General features: G+C 49.8%; 1 long non-coding RNA gene across 1 annotated transcript; it reads right to left on the bottom strand.

Moving 5' to 3' along the window:
- Window positions 1-32: 32 nt before the first annotated feature.
- LOC119700621 lies at window positions 33-1473 on the bottom strand. Its single transcript, XR_005256833.1, has 3 exons — window positions 1427-1473; window positions 1305-1345; window positions 33-1223 (listed from the first exon to the last, which is right to left on the bottom strand). It is a non-coding gene; the product is annotated as an uncharacterized LOC119700621 (long non-coding RNA).
- Between the last annotated feature and the right edge of the window lie 5036 nt (window positions 1474-6509).

Genomic DNA, 6509 nt, shown 5'->3' with positions numbered 1-6509 from the left:
GTAAAGCAGCATGATTGCATACAATATAAGCACACACAATGTAAACCAGCATCATTACATACAGTATAAGTACATACAATATGAGCCAGCATAATTGCATACAATATAAGCCAACACAGGTACATAGAGGATAAGTACAAACAATGTAAACCAGCATAATTGCATATAATATAAGCGCACACAGTATAAGCCACCATCGGTACAATATAAGTGATTTGAGATAACTCTCTGGAAGATTAATTCTTGAGCCGTCTACCCTTTGAGAAGATGGAACCTAGAGAACTAGTAGTCACATGAGGGTGTAATACACTCCCTATGGAAGTCCAAGAGAATGGCACGGGAAAAAAAGGCACTACCAAAGTTGAGAAGGAAGATGAATGAAAATATCTTGTGTACTTCTTCCTGGCTCAGAGAGTAAAAATGTAAAGATGCCGGAATAAGCGATATCCGGGGAGGAACGTGAGTAAAATGCGGCCGATATGATGCAGAATGATGCCGATAAAGCATCGAGATGTAACAAAGGCCTACAGCACAGAAGACAATGGACACGGACAACATAACACAGACATGGACAACATAACACAGACACGGACAACATAACACAGACACGAGTGGAAACCGCCTGGCAGTTTCACCTTATGGACCCAAGATTCCTAGCGCAAGATGAGCCACAGGCCGATGATGCCAAAGGAAAGAAAGCCCTAGGACAGCACGTGATGATGAAACGCAACTCCTTAAAAGAAGTTAGTGTCAGAGCAGTTAGGAGGATGCTCAAAAGGCTCAGTACGCCTAGAGAAGGAAGCGAAGACTGCCGGGTGACCGTGGCTATAGCTCCGAGCCTGAAGGTGAGCTCCTCGGGGGAAAGATCCACGACGACGCTGAGAGTCGAAGAAGGCTGACGACGCAAAGTTCACAGAGAAACGTTCAAAGAGAATGCAGAGATGGATCGGAACTACCCTGCCCGGCAAAGGCGCTGCTGAGGCTGAGGACAAGCCCTATCCCTTACTTCCAAAGAGCTCCATCCTCTCCGCTAAGCTAACATTAAACTGCCTCCTGTGATAGCAAAGGTTTTTCCCCTTCTCCCAACTACTCGCCCCAACACTTAGACACTTAGCTTTTGGAAGATGAGCGAACAAAATCCATCGTCGGTTGGATGTGGACATCAAGACGTGTGCTTCGGTGCAGCCGTTTCCAAACTTCGCCTACAAGCCTCCTCACGGTACCTAAGAGAAAACAGAAAAGGTGACTATTGCCCTCAAAATGAGTAATCCCCGGGACTCCTCCACACCACTGTCCCAGCTCACCTCAAATCTTGATTTGACTCCAGAGGCTGGCCCGAAGATACCTGCAAAAAGAAAAGGTACACGCTTAGCGTGCTGCTACGGAACGCTCACCCGTGAGTCATCCTGCCTAAACACCGACTCACCCGCTTGCCTCTGTTCCTTGGCACACCTAGGGCAGGGACAGCACCTGTAATGAAACAAAGCAAAACAGGATGCTGAGATACTGGGAAAACACAACCTCCCTGATCTGACAAGTATGCCACACCTATACCTAAAGCTTGCACCCACCTGGCATCGGGCATCCTTGGCCGGGAGAAGTTGCAAGGAGACCACCTAACAAAAAAACAGTGGATGCTTAGAGTTGCACCAGAAATTGAGGCCTCAGCAATAACAAATGCTGGCATCTTTTGATCACTGCTCACCTTGCCCTCCTCAACTTGACTGCTGCTCTCTGGCATAATTTCCTAAAAAAGAAACCAAAAAAAAAGGCAATGAACAGTGCTGCAACAGAGACACCATTTACACTTCCCCAGCAGACACAAACGATGACTGACCTGATCAGGGGAATCCTTCTGCACCTGAAGGAAAGTTAAGGCAAAAGTCAAAGGGCTGCAGGATACCTTCACAGCTCCAAACAGCTTGTGTCAATCTAGGAATACCACCTAGAGTCCGACTACAGCCCACGCTACAAATCAAGTCCCCGGGACTGGTCCTATCGCACCAGGCTACGCAGCGGGGCAGAGCAGCTCCGGCACAGATATGTGCACACACCCGTGACACAGGACGGGACGTGACAAACAACGGGGGACACAACAGGGATAGAAATCTCTTGGCAAGAAGGATGACTGCAAGGACCAAAAGAATGCAATATGAGATGACCGAGTCGAGAGCGATGGCGAGCTGATGAGGCTCAGAGAACCCTGGAGGAAGAAGATGATAACTGAAATATTTATTCCAAGAAGCTGCAAAGATGGATGCCTGTGAATCCTACGGTCAGAATCCTCTACCAGTCCTCACATTCTTACAACTCCTAATCTGCCGCAATGGATCCTTGCGGGGCGCAGCTGTCCATACAGCTCAGAACAAGACCTGAAAAGACATCTGACCGGATGCTTCTAAAGAGAGATGCGATTCTGATGCCTGTCTGAGCTCCCGAGTCAAAAGTTCTATGGCATCGGTGCCAGGCCAAGGAACGCAGAGATCACAGATGCTAAGAATGATGCATGGGTTTCTGACAGGCCCCTCAAAGGGCTAAGGAAAAAGGCATGAGATACCCAAACACACAGAACGCACAATAGACAAGTGACACGAGACACACCGGGACTGCTCTGCCCTGAGCATGTCAGCACTGTGATCAAAAGTGACACTTTCCCATTCAGTGGCCTAAGGGGCCGCTTCTTCCACATCCCCGTCTCCAAAGCGGACTCAAAAACTCCTCCTGGTGAGTCCCGACCCAGCACCCTGCTTTCATCCCCTCTATGGGTCACAGCCCTCTACTCATCTCAGACATCTGGGGATGCCGATCCATGTCTGGTGTGAAGGAATGCAGCCTCCCTGGCTGGGAAGTTCCTGCTGTCACTGGGCCGTTGTCTTTTAGACAGCTACATTAAAGAAAACCGAGCATCAATGCGTGATCTGGGCAGCACGTCGGCCAAAACCTAACAATTCTGCTGCTCACCGTTCTCCAGAGAATGCCCAGCTCCTCGGGCCACATGCTTTTGCTGCGCTCGGAGGCCACGCCGTCGTTGCAGGGTATGCCTGGGTTAAGAGGAGACGAGGTGATGTGGCATTGCTGAAACCTGAGCGGACCCTCCCTTCTCCTCCCTGCTTCCCCGACTCACCGCAACTCCATGGCTGTTGCCAAAGGAGACCCAGATGACACCTTTAAGTAAAAAAGGCAAAGGCTTCATCACCGAGTCCTGTAAGACTCCCAGAGGGCTCACAAGAGCAGCAAACCCGGTCCATTGGCCAGTGCGTGACGGGAGCTTTGCATACTCCGAGTGAATTACCTAAAGGACACAAACTACAATGGAGGCTTAGAGCTGCACCAAAAAGTGAGACTTGAGCACTAACAAAGGCTTCATTCCACTGGACACTGCTCAACTTGCCCTCTTCAACGTGACTGCTGATATCTGGCTTTACTTCCTAAAAATAAAAACAAAGAACAGTGCTGTAACAGAGTCACCATTTACCCTTCCCCTGCAAACACAAACAGTGACTGACCTGCTCATGGGAGCCCCCTAATCCAGGATGGGATGCTCTGCCATGGATTTTATCCTGCTGCATCTGAAAGAAAGTTAAGACAAGTCAAAGGACTGCAGGATAACTTCACAGCTCCAAACATCCTGTGTCAAACTAGGAATACCATCTAGAGCCTGACTACACCCCACCTTACAAATCTCAAGTCCCCAGGACTACTCCTATCGCACCAGGCTACGCAGCAGGGCAGAGTGGCTCCGGCACAAATATGTGCACACACCCGTGACACAGGACGGGACGTGACAAACAATGGGGACATAACAGGGATAGAAATCTCTTGGCAAGAAGGATGACTGCAAGGACCAAAAGAAAGCAATATGAGATGACCGAGTCGAGAGCGATGGTGAGCTGATGAGGCTCAGAGAACCCTGGAGGAAGAAGATGCTAACTGAAATATTTATTCCAAGAAGCTGCAAAGATGGATGCCTGTGAATCCTACGGTCAGAATCCTCTACCAGTCCTCACATTCTTACGACTCCTAATCTGCCGCAATGGATCCTTGTGGGGCCTGTCCATACAGCTCAGAACAAGACCTGAAAAGACATCTGACCGGATGCTTCTAAAGAGAGATGCGATTCTGATGCCTGTCTGAGCTCCCAAGTCAAAAGTTCTATGGCATCAGTGCCAGCCCAAGGAACGCAGAGATCACAGATGCTAAGAATGATGCATGGGTTTCTGACAGGCCCCTCAAAGGGCTAAGGAAAAAGACCTGTGACATGGAATACCCAAACAACACATAATGCACGATGGACAAGTGACACGAGACACACCGGGACTGCTCTGCCCTGCGCACGTCAGCACTGTGATCAAAAGTGACACTTTCCCTTTACATGGCCTAAGGGGCCACTTCTTCCACATCCGTCTCCAAAGCAGACTCAAAAATCCCTCCCGGTGAGTCCCAGCCCAGCACCCCACTTTCATCCCCTCTGCGGGTCGCAGCCCTCTACTCATCTCTCAGACAGGTGGGCATGCCAATCTGTGTCAGGTGCTAAAGAAAGCAGCCTCGCCATCTGAGCAGTCTCTGCTGGCACCGGGCTGTTGTATCTTATTCTGCCAAGAGAAAGAAAACCAAACATCAGTGCACAAGTTTAGCAGCACATCAGCCAAAACCAAACAAGTCTGCTACTCACCACATTCTTAAGAATGCCCAGGACCTCGGGCCACACGCTTTGGCCGTGCTCGGAGGCTGACGCCATTGTCACAGGATTAAGACACCATTGTCTGCCTAGATTAAGCAGAGACAACTTGATTTGGCATTGTTGAAACCTGAAAGGACCCTTGCGGCTGCTCCCTACCTCCCCGACTCACGACAACTCCTTGGCTGGCCCTGATGGCTACCCAGAAAGGACGGTGAATGAGAAAATTTAAAGGCTTCATCGCAGAGACCTGTAATACTCCCACAAGGCCCACATGTGCAGGAAACCCAGTGCATTGGCCAGTGTGTGACGGGGGCTGGACATACGCCGAGTCAATTACCTAAAACAAGCAAACGAGAATGGAGGCTTAGAGTTGCACCAGAAATGAGACTTAAGCAATAACAACTACTTCTGTACACAACTCAATGCTCACCTTGCCCACTTGGCCTTGACTGCTGCTCTCTGCCTTGACTTCCTAAAAATAAAAAAAGAGAACAGTGCTGTAACATAGTCACCATCTATGCTTCCTCTGCAGATACAAACAGTGACTGACCTGCTCATAGGAACCCACGAGCCAGGGATGGGGCGCTCTGACAAGGATATAATGCATCAGCACCTGAAAGAAAGTTAGGATATACACCAAAGGGCTGCAGGATAACTTCACAGCTCCAAACAGCTTGTGTCAATCTAGGAATACCATCTAGAGTCCGACTACACACTGCGTTACAAAGTTCATGTCCCCGGGACTTGTCCTATCACACTAGGCTACGCAGCGGGGGCAGAGCGGCTTCCGGCACACATACGTGCACACACCCGTAACACAGGACGGGACGTGACAAACAATAGGGACACAACAGGGATAGAAATCTCTTGGCAATAAGAATGACTGCAAGGACCAAAAGAATGCAATATGAGATGACCGAGTCGAGAGCGATGGCGAGCTGATGAGGCTCAGAGAACCCTGGAGGAAGAAGATGCTAACTGAAATATTTATTCCAAGAAGCTGCAAAGATGGATGCCTGTGAATCCTACGGTCAGAATCCTCTACCAGTCCTCACATTCTTACGACTCCTAATCTGCCGCAATGGATCCTTGCGGGGCGCAGCTGTCCATACAGCTCAGAACAAGACCTGAAAAGACATCTGACCGGATGCTTCTAAAGAGAGATGCGATTCTGATGCCTGTCTGAGCTCCCGAGTCAAAAGTTCTATGGCATCGGTGCCAGGCCAAGGAACGCAGAGATCACAGATGCTAAGAATGATGCATGGGTTTCTGACAGGCCCCTCAAAGGGCTAAGGAAAAAGGCATGAGATACCCAAACACACAGAACGCACAACAGACAAGTGACACGAGACACACCGGGACTGCTCTGCCCAGAGCACCTCAGGACTGTGTTTAAAAGTGACACTTTCCCTTTACATGGCCTAAGGGGCCACTTCTTCCACATCCGTCACCAAAGCAGACTCAAAAATCCCTCCCGGTGAGTCCCAACCCAGCAACCCACTTTCATCCCCTCTGCGGGTCGCAGCCCTCTACTCATCTCTCAGACAGGTGGGCATGCCAATCTGTGTCAGGTGCTAAAGAAAGCAGCCTCGCCATCTGAGCAGTCCCTGCTGGCACCGGGCTGTTGTATCTTACTCTGCCAAGAGAAAGAAAACCAAACATCAGTGCACAAGCTTAGCAGCACATCGGCCAAAACCAAACAAGTCTGCTACTCACCACATTCTTAGGAATGCCCAGGTCCTCGGGCCGCACGCTTTGGCCGTGCTTGGAGGCTGACACCATTGTCGCAGGGTCTGCCTAGATTAAGCGGAGACAACTTGATTTGGCA

This window comes from Motacilla alba, chromosome 4, assembly GCF_015832195.1.
Source record: "Motacilla alba alba isolate MOTALB_02 chromosome 4, Motacilla_alba_V1.0_pri, whole genome shotgun sequence".
Taxonomy (NCBI): domain Eukaryota; kingdom Metazoa; phylum Chordata; class Aves; order Passeriformes; family Motacillidae; genus Motacilla; species Motacilla alba.
This window is presented reverse-complemented; position numbering and strand designations above follow the sequence as displayed.